At 37.5% G+C, this 22,216-nt stretch overlaps 1 long non-coding RNA gene across 1 annotated transcript in view; it reads left to right on the forward strand.

Annotated features, from left to right (window-relative positions):
• LOC125092320 (uncharacterized) overlaps window positions 1-22,216 on the forward strand; it is a 351,199-nt gene that overhangs the window by 186,243 nt on the left and 142,740 nt on the right. The gene's annotated exons all lie outside the window — the stretch shown is intronic.

The following is a 22,216-nucleotide window of genomic DNA, read 5'->3' on the forward strand; positions in this document are numbered from 1 at the left end:
GCAGCATCTGAGGGAGTGTGGTCCTGCCAGCTCTGTCATATTGGACTTTTAGCCTCCAGAACTGTGAGACAATACGTTTCTGCTATTTAAGCCACTTTCTTTATGGTACTTAGTTACAGCAGCCATAGCAAACTAATATATTATGATTATCCCTATTTTATGGCTGAGAAAAATAAATGATAGCTAGTAACATGGCTTCAAAGCCTGAGTTTTAAGGGCTTGTATGAACACTCTTACCAGTAGTGATAAAGGAAGGTTATACTGAAGAAATGGTGATAGTAATAACTGAGTAATTCCCTGCCTATATCTTGAATTAACAGCCATAAGAAAGTATGTTTGTAGATACATCACATGATACACACACACACAGGAAGTCTAGACCTTAATTCCTGCATCCCTGATCACTTAAAAAGAACAGTGGTATTTTGCACACCAGATGTAGAGTGAAGAGTTGTGAATTTCAAGTCTCAGCATCAACACTAACCTTTTGTATACTGACTTTTTGTCAGTTTCCTCATATGTAAGAGGTAGTGAAAACTTTCTACAGTTGTGAGAATTATGTAAAATGTTTAAGAATACATTTTTAAAACCATACAATGGTGGGCAAACATAACTAGGATGTGACCAAGTTGCATCTACCCATAAAGAACATAACAAGGTGAAAGTGATAACAATTATACTGATAGGAAAAAGTATGAATTTCTTTCAGTGACACTAAAATTATCCATATATTCTTAATTCACATAGCCTATGTGTCTTTTCATTCCCAGTGGGGTACAGTTACTATAATTATAAAGTTATAGGGGGCTCCACTACCATCTCCTACATATGCACCCAAAGTTGGCCTTGAGTGTCCTAGCTTGTAGTTCTAATTTGAAACCGCTACTACTGTATTTGGTAAGAAATTAATTTAGCTTTGTAGTTAAGAAAACAAAAGCTTTGTTTGGGATTCTTTGGGAAGCTGGTTTTCAGACTTCTTTTTACTGCTTTCCAGTGACCAGCCAGCCTAAAACTGAATTGGACCTCCCACTCCCTCAATGCACATCTGGTGTTTTTTAATGAAGAAAGGGAGACAAGGAAAATAGGCCTTTTGTTAAAGGCAGAGGAAGTTTCCTGTTTTCATTCAAGAGCCAATGAGCAGCAACCAAACAAGATAGAGAACAATGAACTACTACTGGGTTTATCTTCCAAATGCACCTGTTTGTGACAATCCAGTGAATGCCAAGGCTCCTGATATTTGACTAGAAACAGAGACCCCTTTGAGAATCACCTTAAAATCTTGCAGAGGTAGAGAGAAAAAAGAATCCAGTCTGGCGTGCAATGCACAGTTTAGAAAAGAGCATTGGTAACATTTTATTGGACACGTTAAAGGATCAAGATTAGGAAAACTTGCAACATTATTCAAAGGAGTACATCTTGAACAAAAAATACCTTTTCTCATACTGCCATGTTTTGAAATCCCTTAGCTCCACCCTCCCCCCCCAACCCTAGATCAAAAGAATTATTAGGAAAGGTGTCAATTTATTGACCACCCCCTAATTCAGAGATGCTTGTTCCCTGAGGCCTCTTCTAATCTGCTCATGAGCTCTTGATGTCTGCTATGTACCAAGAGTTTGTATCTCCACAAAATTCAGATGTTGAAACCCTAATCCCCAGTGTGATGATACTTGGACATGGGGCCTTTGGGAGATATTATGTCATGAGAGTAGAGCCCTCATGAATGGAATTAGTGTTCTTATGAGAACAGACACAAGAGAGATGATTTATCTGCCATCTGAAAACATGGCAAAGAGAGTCTACTGTGAACCAGGAAGAGGGCCTTTACCAGAATCTGACCATGCTGACCTCCTGATCTCAGAATTCTCAGCCCCTAGAACTATGAGAAATAAATTTCTGTTGTATAAGCCATTCAATTTACATTCAGTGTGCTTTTTGTTAAATCAGCCCAAACTGATACTAAGACAACACTCCACAACATTTAGGACCCAAAACATACCCAGTATATAAAAAAAGAAAAGTCTGACTGTAATTCAAGATTTTGATACTAAAGATGTCATATCCATCTTTCCAATCAGCATAATGGACATCAATATATTGAATAATATACAAAACTCATGGTAATATACTAGTGGCAGGAGGAAGAAGATAAAAGTAAAAGAACAAATTTTTCTGAGTATACCTATTTAACTGTTGAATTAGTAAAAGTAACAAATCCTACAATTTCTTTCTTTAATTGCCTAACAACCTAAAATTTAGTTTTTGTTGACATAGTAGTCCAATATCATTGTTTCTCCTAGGCAGCAAGGGGCAGTCATTCAGGAACTAAACTAACATAGTCTCTGACATCTTTTACATACGGCTTTCAAGGTTTCCCTGAGTATCAACATTTAGACATGCAGACAAGGAAGGAGAGAGAAAGTAACACTTAGGCTGTTCATATGATCAGCTTGGTAGAGAAATATATTCCACTGAACTGACTTGAATTCCTCACATAGTAACACCTAATTGCAAAGGAGGATAAGAAAATATAGTATTGGTGCCCAAAATATAAAAATAAAGAATAGGGAGAGAGAGAGAGAGAGAGAGAGAGAGAGAGAACAAAGCTGATTATCAAGGAGTGGTCTATGCTACAATTGATTTTTTAAAATGCACTATGAGGGGCGCCTGGGTGGCTCAATGGGTTAAAGCCTCTGCCTTTGGCTTAGGTCATGATCCCAAGGTCCTGGGATCGAGCCCCACATCAGGCTCTCTGCTCAGCAGGGAGCCTGCTTCCCCCCCCCCCTCTCTCTGCCTGCCTCTCTGCCTACTTGTGATCTCCATCTGTCAGGTAAATGGATAAAATCTTTAAAAAAAATAAAAATAAGATGCACTATGATAGGGGCACCTGGGTGGATCAGTTGGTTAGGTCTCTGACTCTCTCAAATAAATAAATAAGTAAATTTTTAAAAATGTGGTATGACAGACATATGTCTAATCCAGAAAAGCAAAAAGGAAGGAAAATTGACCATTTCACATTGACTTAAAATCCCCACTCCTAAAGCACAGAGTTTAGAATAGTCCTCCTGTATCAGCTAGCTATTGTTGCATAATGTGTCACCCCAAAACTGAGTGGCTTACAGCAATATTCACTTACTACTCACATGATAATGGGTAGTTCAGTGTTCATCTGACCTTTGTTGGACTTGCTAAGTATTTATATCTGCAAGTTGGCTGGCCTGTTCAATTGTCTGCAGGTCATTTGGGACTCTGCAGTAGGGTGTGCTAGGATGAGCATCTTAGGCAGCAGGTCTGCTCCACATGTCTCTCCTCTGCCTCCTGAGTCTATGCGATGGCCTAAGTGTGTCTTCCTTACAGTGAAGGCACAGATGAAAGAGAGCTACCAGAAACACACAAAGCTTCTGGAGGCCTGAGTTCAAAACTAGGGCATCATCAATTCTACTTCATTCTACTGGCCAAAGCAAGTCACATAAATCACAAAGCAAGTCAAATTCAAAGGGTGGGAACATAAACTTTGACTCTAATGGTAGGAATAGCAAAGGTTCATGGCAAAGGACATGGATACAGAAAAGAGTAAAGAATAGGGCTATTAATGTAATTTAGCTCATGCCTAATTCCAACTGAAGCTACCCTAACAGATTAAATTCACAGGAAATATTAATAGTTATATTTCTTTTAGCCCCACTTTTTTATTAAGATATAATTGGCATATAGCACTTTAAGATTTAAGATTAAGGTGTATGCATAATGATTTCATTTAGCATATATTGTGAAATGATTACCACAATAAGTTTAGCTAGCATCCATCATCTCATATAGATACAAAAAAAATTTTCCTTGTGATGAGAACTCTTAGGATCTACTTTCTTAATTTTCAAATACATATACCATACAGCGTGTTAATTATAGCCTTTATGTTGTGCATTACATCCTTAGAATTTATTTATCTTATAACTGGAGGTTTGTACCTTTTGAACATCTTCCACCAATTTCACCTCCCGTCTCCTCCAACCTCTGGTAACCACAAATCTAATCTCTTTTTCTATGAGTTTGGTGGGTTTTGTGTTTTGTTTTGTTTTAGATCCTCATATAAATAAAATTATATAGTATTTGTCTTTCTCATTTCACTTACAATAATGCCCTCAAGGTATATCCATGTTGTCATAAATGGCAGAATATTTTTCTTTTTTATGGCTGAATAATATTCCATTTTCATATTCCATTCCACAACTTATTTATCCATTCATATGTCAATGGGTATCTAGGTTGTTTCCATGTTGGCTATTGCAAATAACACTGCTATGAACACTGGGGTGCAGATTATCTCCTTTACATAATGTTTTTGTTTCCTTCAGATATAGTCCCAGAAGTTGAATTGCTAAATCATATGATAATTCTAAGTTTTTGAAGAACATCCATACATTTATCCATAGTGGCTGTACCAATTTACAACCCTACCGATAGTGCACGAGGGCTCTCCTTTCTCCACAACCTTGCTAGCATTTGTTATCTCTTATCATTTTGATTATTGCTATTCTAATAGGCATGAGATGATAGCTCATCATGGTTTTGATTTGTATTTCTCTTATGATTGACCATGCTGAGCATCTTTTTGTGTACATCTTAGCCATTTGTATACCTTCTTTGGGGAAAAAAAAAGTCTATTCGAGTCCTCTGAGCATTTCTTAACTAGATTATTTGTTTTGCCTTTTTTTTTCTTTGCCACTGAGTTGAGTTCTTTATATGTCTTAGATATTAACCCCCTTATCAGATATATGGCTTGCAAATGCTTTTCCCATTCTATAGGTTTTCTTCTCATTTTGTTGATTATTTCTTTTGATGTGCAGAGGCTTTTTAGTTTGATGTAGCCCTACTTGTTTATTTATTTTTTTTCTTTTTTTTTTTCCGCTTTTCCAGACAGCTTTATTGAGACACAATTGACACACAATAAGTCGTTCATAGTTAACACACGTGTTCTGAAGAGTTTTGACACATGGCTACATTTATGAAACCATCAATGCAGTCGAGATAACATTCCTTATTAGCCACTGTCCAAAGTTTCTCCAAGTGCCTTTCTAATGCCTCCCTCCCACCCAATCCCTCTCCTCCTGCTCCAGGCAATCACTCTTCTGCTTTTTGTCTCTGATGATTAGTTTGCATTTTCGAGAATTTTATATAAATGGAATCATACAGTCTGAACTCACATTCGTCTGGCTTCTTTCACTCCAAGTAATTATTGTGAAATTATCTAACTTGGTGCCTATATCCCCACTTGTTTCCTTTTCAATGCCGAGTGTTTTGCTACAACACTCCATTTATCCCTTAAGCCAGTGGTGAACATTTGAGTAGTTTCCCAGTTTGGGCTCTATAAATAAAGCTACTATGAACGTTCCCATACACGTTTTTTTTGTTTTGTTTTGTTTTTGTTTTTGTTTTTGTTTTTGTTTTATAATTTTTTTTATTTTTTCAGCATAACAGTATTCATTATTTTTGCACCACACCCAGTGCTCCATGCAATCCGTGCCCTCTACAATACCCACCACCTGGTGCCCCCAACCTCCTACCCCCTACCCCTTCAAAATTCTCAGATCGTTTTTCAGAGTCCATAGTCTCTCTCACTTGTTTATTTTTTTATTCTGTTGCTTATGCTTTAGGTATCATATCCAAAAAATCATTGCTAAGACTCATGTTAAGGATCTTTATTTGTGCATGTTTTCTTCTAGGAATTTTATGGTTGCCAGTCTTACATTTAAGTATTTAATTCAGTTCAAGTTAATTTTGTTAGTGGTAAAGTAGGGGTCTAGTTTCATTCTTTTACATGTGAATATCTAATTTTCCCAGCACAATTTATTGAAGAGACTGTCTTTTCTCCATTGAGTATTCTTGGCTCCCTTCTCAAATATTATTGACCATAAATGCCTGGGTTTATTTTGGGGCTCTTGATTCTGTTCCATTAATTTGTGTCTGTTTTTATGCCAGTACCATACTGTTTTGACTACTACAGCTTTATAATATAGCTTGAAACCAGGAAGTATGATACCATTTGCTCTATTCTTCTTTCTCAGAATTGCTTTGGCTATTAGGGATATTTTGTGGTTTCATACAAATTTTAAGATTGTTTTACTACTTCTGTAAAAATACCATTACAATCGTGGTGGTGATTGCATTGAATCCATAGATGGCTTTGGATAGTCTGGGCATTTTAACAATATTAGTTCTTCCAATCCATGATGGGATACTTTTCCATTTATTTATAACTATTTCTATTGCTTTCATCAATGTCTTGTAGTTTTCAGTGTAGAGAGCTTTCACCTCCTTGGTTAAATTTATTCCTAAATATTTTATTTTAATTTTTTAATGCTGTTGTGCATGGAATCATTTTCTTTATTTCTCTTTCAGATAATCTGTTGTTAGTGTATCAAAACACTGCTGATTTTGTATGTTAATTCTGTATCCTGCAACTTCATTGAACTCACTGATAAGATCTAACAGATTTTTGGTGGAGTCTTTAGGATTTTCATATATAAAATCATATCATCTACAAATGGAGATGATTTTACTTCTTTCTTTCCAATTTTCATACCTTTTATTTTGTTTTCTTGTCTGATTTTTCCAGCTAGAATTTCAGTACTATGTTGAATAGAATTTCTGAGAGTAGGAATGCTAGTCCTGTTCTGATGTTAGAGGAGAAGCTTTCAACCTTTTAGGACTGAGTACAATACACTTTATATATGGACTATTTTATGTTGAGGTACATTCCTTCTATATCTAATTTGTTAAGAGTTTTTATCATGAGTGGATGTTGAATTTTGTCAAATGCTTTTTCTGCATCTATCGAGATGATCATATGGTCTTTTTCTTTCATTTTATTGATGTGATGTATCATATTCATTCTTTTGCAGATGTTGAACCACCAATCTTATATCCCAGGGATAAATCCCACTTCATCATGGCAAATGATCCTTTTAATATGCTGCTGAATTTGGTTTGCTAATATTTTATTGAAGAATTTTGCATCTTGGAGTGCCTGGGTGGCTTAGTCTGTTAAGTTGGCTCAGGTTATGATCCCAGGATCCTGGGATCAAGCCCTGCATTGGGCTCCTTGCTCAGCAAGGAACCTGCTTCTTTCCATCCCTCTGCCTGCTTCTCTCACTTCCTCTGCCTGCAGCTCCCTCTCTCTCACCTCTCTCTCTCTCTCTCTCTCTCTCTCTCTCTCTCTGTCAAATAAATAAAATCTTTTTTTTAAGTTAAAAAAAAAAGAAAAGAAAAGTCTTACCTCTTTATCCATTAGGCATATTCACCTGTAGTTTTCTTTTCTTCTAGTGTCATTTTCTGACTTTGCTATTAAGGTGATGCTGGCCTCATAAAGTGAGTTTGAGAGTGTTTCCTCCTCTCTGATTTTTTTGGAAGATTTCAGAAAGCATTAGAGTTAATTCTTTAAATATTTGGTAGACTCCATCAGTAAAGCCATCTGGTCCCGGGCTTTTCTTTGTTGGGAGATTTTTGATTACTGATTCAATCTCTGTAATAATAATTTGTCTGTTCAGATTTTCTATTTATGATTCAGTATTGGTGGGTTTTATGTTTCTAAGAATTTTCCCATTTCTTCTACATTGTCCAGTTTGTTGGCATATAGTTTTTCAGAGTAGCTTTTTCTGATTCTTTGTATTTCAGTGGTTACAGCTGTAATGTCTTCTTTACTATTTACACTTTTGTTGATTTAGGTTGTTTCTCTTTTTACCTTGGTAGCCCTACCTAAAGGTTTGTCAATTTTGTTTGTCTTTTCAAAGAACCAACTCTTAGTTTTGTTAATTTTTTCTGTTATCTTCTTTTCTCTTTTTCATTTATCTCTGCTCTTAAGTTTATAATTTTCTTTCTTCTGCTAACTCTAGGCTCAGTTTGTTCTTTATCTAGTTCCTTGAGGCATAGAGCTAGGTTGTTTATTTGAGATCTCTCTTAGGTTTTTTTGTTTGTGTGTTTTTGGTTTTGTTTTGGGGTTTGGGAGGTTTTTTTTTTTTAGTAATCTCTACACCCAACATGGGGCTTAAACTCACAACATGGAGCTCGGAGTTCCATGCTCTTCCAATTGAGCCAGTCAGGCACCCATCTCTTGTTTTTTAATGTAGGTGTTTATTGCCACAAACTTCCCTATCTTAGAATTGCTTTTGTTGTATCCCATAAGTTTGGGTTTTTCGTGTTTCCGTTTTCATTTGTTTCAAGATATTTTTTATTTCCCCTTCAATTTCTTCTTTAATTGTTGTTCAAGAGAGTGTTATTTTATTTCCATGAATTAATGAATTTTCCAATTTTACTCCTGTTACTGATTTCTAGTTTCATTCCGTTGTGGTCAGAGAAGACATCTGGTATAATTTCAACCTTCTTGAATTTGCTGAAACTTGTTTGTGTCCTAACATATGGTCTACCCTAGAAAATATTCCACTTGCACTTGAGAAGAATGTGTATTATGCTGCTGTTGGATAGAATGCTCTGTATGTGTCTGTTAAGTCCATTTGGCCTGTAATGTTCAAATCCACTGTTTCCTTATTGATTATCTGTCTGGATGATTTATCCATTATTGAGAGTGGGATATTAAAGTCCCCAATATTACTGTACTGCTGTTTATTTCTATTTTTAGCTCTGCTACTTTTTGGCTTTATATATTTAGGTGCTCTACTTTTGGGTGAATAAATATTTAGAATTGTAATTATCTTCTTGGTGGATTGACCCTTTATCATTATATAATTATCTTCTTGGTCTTTTTTAACATGTTTAGTTTAAAACTTATTCTTCTGATAAAAGTATAGTTATCTCTAGACTTTTTTGGTTACCACTGGCTTTAAATATATTTTTGATGGTTATATTTATGATGAGAATAAGTAAATTGAATTCTAATCACTCCTAATATGCAGTCTACACAGTAGACATATAAACAGGAAAACAACCCTGGGTGGTGGAGTCCAAGATGTCTATCTATTGGCAAGCATTAGTCATCCCTTCTAACATAAGTTATTGTACAAATGATGTTGCTGGTTCAATTCTAATTAGAAAAGAACATTTGAAATGTAAGCTTAATTTTAAGCCACTCATGACTAAAGGGAAAGTCTTTTCTCCATGGGACCAGTTTCCATAAGCAATTGTCATTACTGGGGAGTGGGAGAGGGGCAGTGTGATGACTAATTTTATGTGTCAACTAGACTGTGCCATGGATTGCCCAGATATTTGATCAAAAATTATTCTATATGTGTCTATGAGGGTGTTTCTAGATGAGATTAATATTTAAATCTGTAGACTGAGTAAAGCCGATTGGTTTCCTTAATGTGCACATATCTCAACCAACTGAATGAATAAATAAATAGAACAAGGAAGGCAGAGTAAGAAGATACTCCTCCTGCCAGCCAACTGAGCTGGAACATCAGTCTTTTCCTGCCTTTGATCTTGAACTAAAAATATGGCTTTTCTTGGGTTTTGAGCCTACCAGCTTTCAGACTGGCACTTACACTCTCAGCTCTCCTGGGTCTCTAGCTTGCCAACTGCACATCTTGGAACCTCTCAACCTCTATAATTACATGAGCCAGTTCCTTATTTTATGTATATCCTATTGGTTCTGAAAAATCCTGACTAATACAGGCAGCAAGGGGTAAGGTTCATTTGGAGTTTTAGCAGTCTTTGAAAGGCACTTGGGAAATCTAAACCATGCCCTTGAAAAGTAAAGCTCCAGTTTGTTTTCCCCCACTTGTCTAGCTTTAAAACACCAGCGGCTATTAACATTGATCTGTCCAGACTGCATTTACAAAGATCTGTAAACTGATCAGAGGGGAAATTAAATTAGACTGTAATTCTGCAGCACTCTGAAGAACATTAGCTTGCAAGAACACCCAGGAGAGCCAATTAGAACCATCATGGCCTGTCTGCCCATAGAATACAAATATGTTCTCTCTCGTTCCATGAGACCTGAAGTGCTACTTGGGTAGTGCTTGTCTCATTTGGAGGGTTAGTACTGCTTGTGTCCAGAAGTACTGACCACATGTCCAGATTAGAAAATGCCTAAAGTAATCCTATTAGCAGAACTGGGCTAGGAAATAAAAGCCAGCTCAATGATGCAGCTAAAGTTAATGTTTAAAAAAAAAAAACTAGTAATATGAACTCCACTGGGGAAAAAGAACTGATCTCTGCCAATGGCCATTGGGAGAAGGAAAAGAAGTGAGAAAAAAAACAGAAGGGCCAATAACTCTCAAAAAGGAAAACCCCCTCCTCACCTAAGTGAAGTTCATAGTTAATTTCTAAAACCCCAGATAAAAAAGGAAATGGACAATAACCTGTCCTGTGTCCAGCTTATGCAAAATGCTTGCACACATGGCTTTATTTCATCTTAGCATCATCCCTCCCAATTTTACAAATAAGTAAACTGATGCTCAGAGAGTTTAGAATAACTGGCCAAGGTCCGTCAATACAAAGTGAGGGTCCTTGGTTTCTGATTCAGGTTTGCCAGAATCTAAACCCTCTGTTCTTTCCATTACATCACACAATGTATATGTCTAAGGAAATGGGTGAGATAAAGAGAAAGTAGAAAAGGCTTAGAACAGGCAAGGAAGTTAAACCATTGCATTAAGGAAAAAAACATTCTTGATTAAAGGTAAGACTGGTTGCCATCAAAAGCTGAAGCAATGTGTGTGAAAGAGAAAAGAAGCCTGCAAATGATTAAAAAAAAAGAACCCGTTCTCAAACAATGAGAAGTGCCACATAAGAGCCACATCCCAGAGTGGTATTAATGGGAAGCACAACGTCAGAGACAGGAAGCTGATCAGCTAATGTAGAAACACATTGAATTTGGAGGAATTAACCAAGAGTAGTGATTTTGTGCCTACTTCAAAACCTGGCAGAGAGATCTGGGAAATATAAAGCACTTAGAGTTGACAAGGATCCCTAATGATCTTTTGTGCTTGCTTCCAGAAAGACTTAACTTTTTCTACAGTGTCCCAAGAGCAAGTTGACCACTGACATGCTCAACATGTGTATCCAGACTCTGAGTTCCCAAGTCATCTCATCTTTCTGGAATGTAATCAAAGCTCTTTTACGTCATGCTTTAGTCGGATGGACTATTTGTTGTTTTTCAAAATGTCAAGTACTCTCTGTCATTTGGACCTTTAGACATGGTGTTCCATCTACCACAAATCTCATTCTCCTTTCCTCACACTTAACTGTAGCTCCAGTACTGACTCATAACACAGCCCAACTTACTTACTAAGATGAGCTCTATAATATGCCACCCAGCCCCCTTCAAGGAAGCACTCATTGTCCCAACTTCTGGGAATGCTGTTGTACCAAGCCTTCAGCTGGAAAACCCTTTAAGGACTGCTTTACCTGAAAAGAGTGTCCTCACCCAAATTCATGCTCCTTCCTGCAGTCGCCTATATCCAATGACTGATAAGCACTAAAATATTAAGGTCAAACTATCTTCACCCAAATAGGGACAACTATGAATGTACTTATTATATCCTCCAGACCTCCCCATAGAGCTGTCCACACCTGAACTTGGATCTGCATTGAAGTATACTTCTTTACACAATTCTGCTTCCATCCTCTCCTTTCCACAAATATTTATCCCATGGACACTCTTAAATAAATGTCCTGCACATTAAACTCAATCTGAGTCTACTTCTTCATAAAACCAATCTGTGACACACCTGCCCCAGCAGAAAAGTGTTAAAATGGGGGAAGAACAGGAAAGATACCAAGCACTCATCACCAGTGAAACCCAACAATACAATTAAATTTCCTTCTAGTCCACTAGGAATTCAGTAAATTCAAGAACTCCCGTGCCAGTCTGAGTTTAGTTAGGAAATCAGAGGCACCATATTTATTACAAAATTAGGGAATTTAACATGAAAATCAAGATTTATACCAAAGTGGGATTTGTTGGGGGAGTAAATATCTGGAAGGGGTTGAAGCCAGAGGACAGAAGGTTTAAGGACTTCACTTAAACCACTGAAGTAGGTAAAGGGGGTGAGAAGTAGGAAGCTAGGACATTCAAGAAGCCACCATTCTGGTAACCAAAGTGGGAGCTCATGGAAAGATCTGTGAAGCTAACAAATCCACAAAATCCACTGCATATCACAAAACTGCTATATTTATGATCCACAGCAGCCAAATAATTATAGCTTCTTTCATTTCAACCTTCCAAATGTCACAGGAATAACTCTCTGTTAGCAAATTCTAACCCAGAATCATACAGGAGAGAAGATTCTGGAAAATACAGTTCCCCAGCTTAGGAGGGGTGGTGGAGCCAATTGACACAGACAGTCTAGGACAACTCCTTAACCAAATAAATAAGTTCATCTGCCCAAATCCATGAATCATGCTTTGTCTTCTATCCATCAATGTAAGTGGAGTGTTAAAGACCTCCCCACTATTATTTTATTGCTATTGATTATTTATGTTTTTTATTAAATTTTATGTATTTGGGTGCTCCTGTGTTGGCTGCATAAATATTAACAATTGTGATACTTTCTTGTTGGATTGTTCCCTTTATGTTTATATAGTGTCCTTCTTTATCTCTTGTTACAGTCTTTGTTTTAAAGGCTATTTTCCCTGAGATAAGTATTGCTACCTTAGCTTTCTTTTCACACGCATTTGCATGATAAATATGACTCCATCCCTTCACTTTTTTTATTGTGTTATGTTGGTCACCCTAAAATACATCATTAGTTTTTGATACAGTGTTCCAATATTCATTGTTTATGTACAACACCCAGTGCTCCATACAATATATGCCCTCCATCCCTTCACTTTTGATCTGTATGTGTCATTAGGTCTGAAATGAGCCTCTTATAGGCAGCATATGGCTGGGTTTTTGTTTATTTATCCATTCCATCACCTTGTGACTTTTTTTAAAGATTGTATTTATTTATTTGACAATGAGAGAGATCACAAGTAGGCAGAGAGGCCGGCAGAGAGAGAGGAAGGGAAGCAGACTCCCTGATGAGCAGAGAGTCCGATGTGGGGCTCGATCCCAGGACCCTGAGATCATGACCTGAACCGAAGGCAGAGGCTTTAACCCACTGAGCCACCCAGGCGCTGCCCACCTTGTGACTTTTGATTGAAGTGTTTACATGAAGTCTATTTACATTCAAAGTAATTACTGATAGGTATTTACTTATTGCCATTTTCTTCTTTTGTAGTTGTTTTTGTAGTTCTCTGTTCCTTTGTTCTCTTGCTTTCTTCTTTCAATTAGTTGGCTTTCTTTAGTCATATACTTGGATTCCTTTTTCTTTATTGTTTGGATCTCTATTACCGATTTTTGATTTGTGGTTACCACTCAGTTTGTATATAACATCATCTGCAGAAAGAAGTCTGTATTAAGTTGATGGTCAGTTAACTTTTGAACCCATTCTTTACTCCTCCCCCCCACATTGTAGGTATATGGTGTCATACTTTACATCTTTTTGTTTTGTTAGTTCCTTGACTGATTTTTACGAGTATTTTATTTTTACTGCCCTTGTGCTTTCTACTTTTCTTATTCCTCCTTATGATCTTTCCTTTCCACTCAAAAAGTCTCCTTTTTGGGGCGCCTGGGTGGCTCAGTGGGTTAAGCCGCTGCCTTCGGCTCAGGTCATGATCCCAGGTCCTGGGTTCGAGCCCCACATTGGGCTTTCTGCTCAGCAGGGAGCCTGCTTCCTCCTCTCTCTCTGCCTGCCTCTCTGCTTACTTGTGATTTCTCTCTGTCAAATAAATAAATTAAAAAAAAATCTTTAAAAAAAAAAGTCTCCTTTTGCATTTCTTATAAGGCTAGTTTATTGGTTGTGAATTCCTTTAATTTTTGTCTTTTTAATTTTTGTCTTTAAATTTTGTCTTTCTGGGAAACTCTTTATCTCTCATTCTTTTCTGAATGATAGCCTGGCTGGATAGCCAGCCTGATTCTTGGCTGCAGGTTTTTTTCCTTTCAGCAATTCAAACATATGCCACTTTCTTCTAGCCTGCAAAGTTTCTGCTGAAAAATCAGCTAATAGGCTTCTGAAATTTCCTTTGAACATAACTGTTTTTTCCTGTTGCTTTTAAAATTCTCTCTTTATCACTACTTTTGTCATATTAATTACTATGTGTCTTGATGTGAACCTCCTTGGGTTTATTTTGTTGCAGGAATCTCTGTGTCTCCTGAATGCAAATTTCTGTTTCCCCAGATTCAGGAAGTTCTCAGCTATTATTTCTTATAAATTTTCTGTCCCTTTTTTCTCTCTTCTTCTTATTGGATCCCTATAATGTGAAAGTTATTAAACTTGATGGTGTAGCTGAGTTTTCTAAGTCTATTTTCATTTTGTATTACTTTTTTTGCTCACATGTTCAGCTTGACTGATTTCTTTTACTCTGTCGTTCAGGTCACTGATCCATTATTCTGCTTCCTCAAGTCTACTATTCATTCCCTCTAGAATTTTTTATTTTTTGGCAAGCATTTCTTTTTCTTAATTAAATTTTATTTTATCTTTTCAGTGTTCCAAAATTCATTGTTTATGCACCACACCCAGTGCTCCATGCAATACATGCCCTCCTTAATACCCACCATCAGACTAAAAAAAAATTTCATTTATTGAGATCTTCATCTCTGATTGGTTCTGTTTTAGGTTTTCTTTCTTTTTGTTGGGGCCTCACTGAGGTCCACCACTCTTTTCTCAAGTCCAGTGAGTACTTTTATGACCATTAGTTTAAATTTTCTATCAAGTATATTATTTTTCTCAATCTTGTTTAGCTCTTTTTCCATAATTTTGTCTGATTCTTTCATTTGGGACATATTCTTCTGTTTCCTCATTTTATCTAGATTTCTGTGTCTGTTTTTATGTTCAGAAAGTCAGCTCATCTCCTTCTCTTGAAAATAGTGTCCTTATGAAGAAGAGGTCCTGTACTGCCCTTCAGTGCAATGTTCCCTCTTCACCAGAGCCTTGCTCTTCAGGGATATCTCCTATGTGTACTACAAGCGCCCTACTGTTGTGACTGAGTCACATTTGCATGCAGTCCAGTTATCTGAAATGGCTCTATTTGCCTGTTGTGGGCAGGGTTTGGTCCCTGTGTTGTTAGAACACTGGTGTGGGGCTGCCTTGGGCTTGAGTTGAGTCAAACCAGGCATTTGCCAGAGATGCAAAAGTACCAAACTTCAGGGTGCTTCGCCTATTTCGTACACTGAGAAGCTTTTGTTGGTTGGTGGGTCCGTAGTCAGACCAGCTATCTTCCCCGAGCCCACTGCTTGGGCTACAGTCTGACTGATGTGTGTGGTTATTTTCCCTCTCTCTGGGACAGTCATTTTGGAGAGGTGCTGGCTCCTGTTGGGGATGTTTGCACAATTCCACATTTGTGGCACTCCTTTAGATGGGCTCTGGCCAAGATCCTATTGGAGAAGAAGATCTGCAGAGGGATGTGGTGGTGAGATGCAGTGTTATCAAGGTTTACACAGTCTGCTATGGGAGAAGACCTGGACTGGAGGCTCAGCTGGAGAGGGCATATCCTCAGGAGAATGTGTGGGTGGGGTGCACTGTTAGCACGTTAGATAGTGAGTGTTGGTGTCACAGTGATTCCTGCAGGTGGGCATGTGTTTAGGCTAGGGAATGGGAGATGGAAATGGCTCCAGCAGGCTCCATTGTTCCTCTAGAAGTTTCCCAACAATCCCTGCCCTCCAGCACACACTCTATATTAGTAAACAAATCTCCCTTCTGTATGCCCCAGGCTTTTTTCAAACTTCTGCTTCTATGCTATATCTCTGTGGCTCTTTGTTGTAGTGTCCCTTTAAGGGTGGGACTCAGTTTCTTCTCACCCTTCTGGCTCTTCCAAAGCCAGGCTTGCTGATTTTTAAAGTTCCAGGTTTTCAGTCTTGCTGATTATAAGAACTTGTGAAATTCAGCCTCCTGGTTTTCAAAGCCAAATGTTGTGGGGAGTTGTCTTCCCCATTATAGTTCCTTGCTGTGACAGTCTGTCTCCTCTCTCTGCACCTATGGCGTTCCTCCCTCCTGCAGATAGTCTCATGGGTCCGTTTAGTTTCTGACCTCATCTCTCTTTCCTTCCCTCTTGATGCAGCCTCTTCTCTACATTTAGCTGTGGAGAGTTTGTTCTGTCAGTCCTCAGGTCATTTTCTGGGTCATGTACACTGATGTGTATCCATAGGAAGAGTTGGGCTTAGGGTCCTTCTACCCTGCCATCTTCCCTTGTGTCTGTGAGAACATCTTTTCTTAAATTTCCTCTTCTAGGAAACAAAATCAGCAGTCTCTAAGATATTGCATAAAGCTAAAAGAAATGTAGTAGCAGCCTCCTTTGCATTGTTTTCTTTCTAAACTTTAAGTTGCAAATTTAGGTTCTTTTTCTATTTGTTTTCGTTGTGTTATATTTTCTTTTTTTTTTTTAAGATTTATTTATTTACTGAGAGAGAGAAAGAGAGAGAATGTGAGTGGGGGTAGGGGCAGAGGGAGAGAACCTTCAAGCAGATTCCCTGCTGAGCATGGCGCCCCAACTCAGGGCTCAATCCCATGACCCATGAGATCGTGACCTGAGCCAAAACCAGAAGCTAGATGCTTAACCAACTGAGCCACACAAACACCCCTGTTGGGTTATATTTCCACTTTTAAGTGTTTCCCAGGACCTTGCCACTTCCAGTGTGGTCTTTGGACCAGCAATATCAGTATCATCTGGGAGTGTGTAGAAATGGAGAATCTCAAGCCCTAGTCCAGACCACTAAATAAGAATCTGTATTTTAATATGATGAGCAGGTGATTCCTACACCTTATGTTTTCATATATCTGAGGGCTTACTAATGGAGATTATTTATGCCACATGATCTCCTTGCTTTAAGCCAGGGACTTTTATTCTATGGGAAAGCAGGTGACTTCTTTGCCTTAAAACTTAAGCTTAATCATTTTGGGCACTCTTGTGATCTTATGACCCCAAATGAAGTGGTCCTAGTTTCATAACTTAAGGCAACATGACAACTTTCCCATATTCAGAATGCCCTCACTGAACTTTGGCCCCATCCCTTCTACTCTTTCTGCTCCAGGTTGAGTCAAGGATGTTTGGTTTTGCAAAAGTGGTCTAGGAGGGATCTTTGGATGGTGTGAAAGATACAGAGTTCTAGAAGACAATTTCCATGTATAGATTTAGACCACAATCATTATAGCATATGTTGACAGTGCTGTACCCATATCATTTTCATGCACACCTCTTCCTAGTAGACATGCTTTCCCTCTCAACAGTCAGCACCTGTGTCTTTGTTAGCCAACTGCCCTCCGGCTGTCAGAATCTGTCTTGGCTGTGAGCACAAAAAGCCAGAAGTGCCTGAGGATTTACTTCTTCGCTCCATAGCCCCTAACCTATGTTTACTTTGTATAGAAGACAAATACTCAAGCACTCTTGGACTTGGAGTTGATTGGACAAATCTGAAATGTGACCTATGAACTATTTTCAGAACTTTTTCTGTGACATATTGCTACAACAGTTTCTTGACTTCCTTTCCTTCCACTCCCCTGGTGGTTTTTTTCTGGAAACATGTCCTACTAAATCACTGTCACATGAATATTTGTCTCAGACTCTGCTTCTCAGGAACTCAACCTAAAATACTCACATTCATGGCCTCCTTTGTTATGTTCTATGGTTTGTAAGCTGATATGGAATGTATTATTTCTGTGTATTTATTAAACACCTTCTCTGTACCAGGTACTGAGTTTGGGGTGGAAATAGAGTGGTAGTAATGCCTGGGTGAACCTGAAAAACTGGGAGTTTGACAGAAAAAGGGACTGCAGACAGGAAGGACAAAAGAAAAGCCAGGCAAGTTAAACTGACCTGAAAGTCAAGCACAATGAGCACTGGGTATTATATGTGCCTAATGAATCATTGAAATTATATCAAAAACTAAAGATGTACTATATGTTGGCTGATTGAATTTAAATTTAAAATAAGGTAAAAAAGAAAGTGAAGCATAAAGTGCAAAGTAAGGAGTAGGAAGAAGTAGGATAAAGATGTTGACAAAGGGATATAACACAGGGCCTTGAATGCCATGTTAAAATATGTGGCCATCACATTGTAGTTTTGATTTGTATTTCCCTGATGATCAATGATGTTGAGCATCTTTTCATGTGTCTATCAGCCATCTGGGTGTCTTCTTTGGGAAAATGCCTATTCATGTCTTCTTCCTCTTTCTTAACTGGGTTATTTGGGTTTCAGGTGTTGAGTTTTATAAGATCTTTATAGGTTTTGGATACCAACCCTTTACCAGATAAGTCATTTGTAAATATCCTTTCCCATTCCAAAGGTTGCATTTTAGTTTTGTTGATTGTTTCCTATACTATACAGAAGCTTTTTATCTTGATGAAGTCCCAATAGTTCATTTTGTTTTTGTTTCTCTTGCCTCTAGTAAGAAGTTGCTGTGGCTGAGGTCAAAGAGTTTGCTGCCTGTGTTCCCTCTAGTCTTTTGATGGTTTTGAGTTTCATATTTAGCTCTTTCATCCATTTTGAATTTATTTTTGTGTATGATGTCAGAATGTAGTCCAGTTTCATTCTTCTATGTGTTGCTGTCCAGTTTTCCCAACGCCTTTTGCAGAAGAGACTGTCTTTTTTCCACTAGGTATTCTTTCTTGCTTTGTTGAAGATTAGTTGACCATATAGTTATGGGTCCATTTCTGGGCTTTGTCTTCTGTTCCATTGATCTATGTGTCAGTTTTTGTGCCAGTACCATACTGTCTTGATGACTACAGCTTTATAATAAAATTTGAAGTCTGAAATTCTGATGCCTCCAGCTTTCCTTTCCTTTTCAGGTTTGCTTTGGCTATTCGAGGTCTTTTGTGATTACATACAAATTTTAGGATTCTTTGTTCTAGCTCTGTCAGAATGGCTTACATCAACAACAAGGGAATCAACAGATGTTGGTGAGACTGTGGGGAAAAGGGAACCCTCCTATACTCTTGGTGGAAATGCAAACTGGTACAGCCACTCTGGAAAACAGTATGGAGGTTTCTCAAAAAGTTAAAAGTGGTTCTACCCTATGACCCAGCAATTTCACTACTAAGTATTTACCTAAAGGATAAAAAAATACTGATTCAAAGGGATACCTGCACTCCAATGTTTATAGCAACATTGTCAACAATAGCCAATTTATGCAAAGAGCCCAAACGTCCATTGACTGATAAATGGTTAAAGAAGTGGTATTATAATGAATACTGTTATGTTGAAAATAAATTTTTAAAAATGATTAAAAAAAAGAAGTGGTATTATATATAAATATATAAATGGAATATTATTTGACCATCTAAAAGAATGAAATCTTGTCATTTGCAACAATGAGGATGGAGTTAGAGTATACTATGCTAAGTGAAATAAGTCAGAAAGAGAAAGACAAATATCATATGATTTCACTCATATGTAGAATTTAAGAAACAAAACAGATGAATATAGGGGAAAGAAAAAAAGAGAGAGGCAAGCCATAAGAGAGACTCTTAACTATAGAGAACAAACGGACTATTAATGGAAGGGAGATGGGCAAAGGATGGGCTAAATGGGTAATGGGAATCACTAAATTCTACTCCTGAATCTAATATTACACTATATGTTAACTAACTAGAATTTAAATAAAAACCTGAAACAAACAAATAAATAAATGGACATAATCCGAGGTGATCTGTTAAAGGGTTAGGTTTAAGCACAGAATAGAACAATAGAGACAGATTTTCATTTGAGTCAGCCACCCTGCCAACAGCATTGATGACCAGACTTAAGAAAGACCAGTCAACCATGAGAGACTATGGACTCTGAAAAACAATCTGAGGGTTTTGAAGGGGGGTGGAAGGTTGGGGGGAACCAGGTGGTGGGTATTGGAGAGGGCACGGATTGCATGGAGCACTGGGTGTGGTGCAAAAACAATGAATACTGTTACGCTGAAATTAAATTTAAAAAATTTAAAAAAAAAGGAAAGACCAGTCAAGAGACTGATAGCAATCTAGATTTGAGAACACTAGGAGGAAGGAATAGATTCAAAATTGCTGAGACTTAAATGTTCTCTTCACAAAAAAGAAATGGTAATTATTTGATGTGATAGACGTGTCAGCTAAAACTGTCATAGTAATTACATTGCAATATATAAATATTTCACCTCAACGTGTTGTATGCCCTAAACTTATACAATGTTATATGTCAATTATATCTCAAAAAAAGAAATAAATATTTAGAAAGAAAGTCATTATATCTGAAAAGTAATATGGTTTATCTCAAAGTATGTGATATATAGAAAGCATTAGCTTTTATACTGGACCGCAGACATTTGCCGTTGTTCTTGAGCTCTCATCCTGAATGATCTAAGGCTCACAAGGAGTTTTCTCAAGACTTGAGATCTACAAGACTTTTGTTGGCAGATGAACCTAGAAGCACAGAACTTAGATCACAGATCTTAAATAATAAGAGATAGTGCCAGATTTGTGAGCAGGCTCTCGCTTCCCCAATAAAAGAAAAGAGACCTGGAGTAAGCCACACCAAGTAAGAAGTAAAGTCAAATACCTGAAATAATAATATGAAGTAAACAAGTATCAAGAAGATTAGGAAATGACATGTTGAAATAAAAGATGCCCCCCCAAAATAACTGCTAATTCATTTGCACTGTGAATTATCGTGCTTTAAATAAAGATTTTTAAAACTGCCAGATTGCCCTACAACTAGAAGTCATCATGAAGAGATCCCATCACCTATTCCTGTCTTAGCAGAATGTGTACCTAGCAATAATTCTTCGGAGGTTTTACAAACTGATTTTTTTTGCCACCTATTAGTCATCAGTGCTAACACTTTCCTGTAGTACCTTAATGTCAAACTAAATCAGACAGGACCAAAGGAGTTAGAGCAGTTATTCTCAATCTTTACCACACAGTAGAATGACCAGAGAGCTACAAAAAAGTACTGATGCCTGTAGTACAATCCAGATTTAATTGATCTGGGGCTGTGGACATCAGGATCTTTTTTAACACCTGGTTGATTCTGATGTGCAGATAGAATTAAGAATCACTGCTTAGGACACTGGCCCCAAAAATTACCCTAGCTGGAAAACAGCAGTAAGTACCCTTTTTGCCATTCCCCGGCAGCCCTATAGAGTCTGAGTGGAGGGTAGCACCCACTTTTTGCGTATGCTAGCAGCAAGAATACTGGAAATATCACTTCAGTTTATTTACTCTCCAGCTCCTTGGGTGTCCTATATTTAAATGAGAGAGACACATAGTATGTGTAACTTTCTTCAGTAAGGAAGGGGTCTGTCAGTGAAATGGACACATTTCCAACACCAAAAGGGATCTCAGTGCTTTTTTTGCTGCACATTGAAAATCTAACAGTGTGAGCTGTTTTATCTTGAGGAAATTACCTCATTGAATTTTGGAAGGAAAAAAAATCACTGGAGATTAAACTTAATAATAACACATAGAAATGTAAAATATGAAACTTAAATAAGGAATTATATATATACATTCTGGCAGAGTGAGAAAGTTGTAGCTAAATATAGCCTTAATATCTGTAAAGGTGGCAAAATTGAAGGATGATGCTTATGATTATATGATAATAATGAAAAGCTCTTCAAATGATTGAATACTTGGGTTTCAATGAAAAAAAAAAGAGTCTCTTTCAGAAGTAAGGGGGTAAAAGAGCCTAGGAATTCTAAGTCTAAAGGGACTGTAACCCAAAGCTAAATCTCAAGGTATAAGGGCTAAATTTTAAGGAGTACTATATGTGTGCAAAGTGCTGTGTGAAACATTTTATTCGCACAATGTACTTAGAAGGTAGATACTACTAATTCATTCTGATGATACTATATAGAGATAATAAGTTTCTTCTTCATAGAGTTTTGTGAGGATTAAATTAGTTAATATATGAAAGTACTTAGAAGGCTTAGAAGGGTGAATAGCATATTATCAGTTTTAATTATTATGGCTTGTTATCCTGAAGATCAGAGAAAAAGGAACTTTTTTCAAAGACAAAGCTATGATATAAATAAGAAAATAAACCAAGAATAAACCAGAAACTTTGAGGAAATATTGGAAAATTGAAGTGAGTTAGAACCAGGCCAGTGAGGGAGACTGAGCAGGGGAGCCATAACCCAAAACGTCAGCAGGAGGAGCAACCTTTTGCAAGGGTGATCCAGAGGAACTAAAATCTAGAGGGGCACCCACAAAGATCAAGCATGGGCCTGGAAGGATAAATATAGCTGGTCAGTGACAGTACCACAGGG

The sequence above is a fragment of the Lutra lutra genome, chromosome X, assembly GCF_902655055.1.
Source record: "Lutra lutra chromosome X, mLutLut1.2, whole genome shotgun sequence".
Lineage (NCBI taxonomy): Eukaryota > Metazoa > Chordata > Mammalia > Carnivora > Mustelidae > Lutra > Lutra lutra.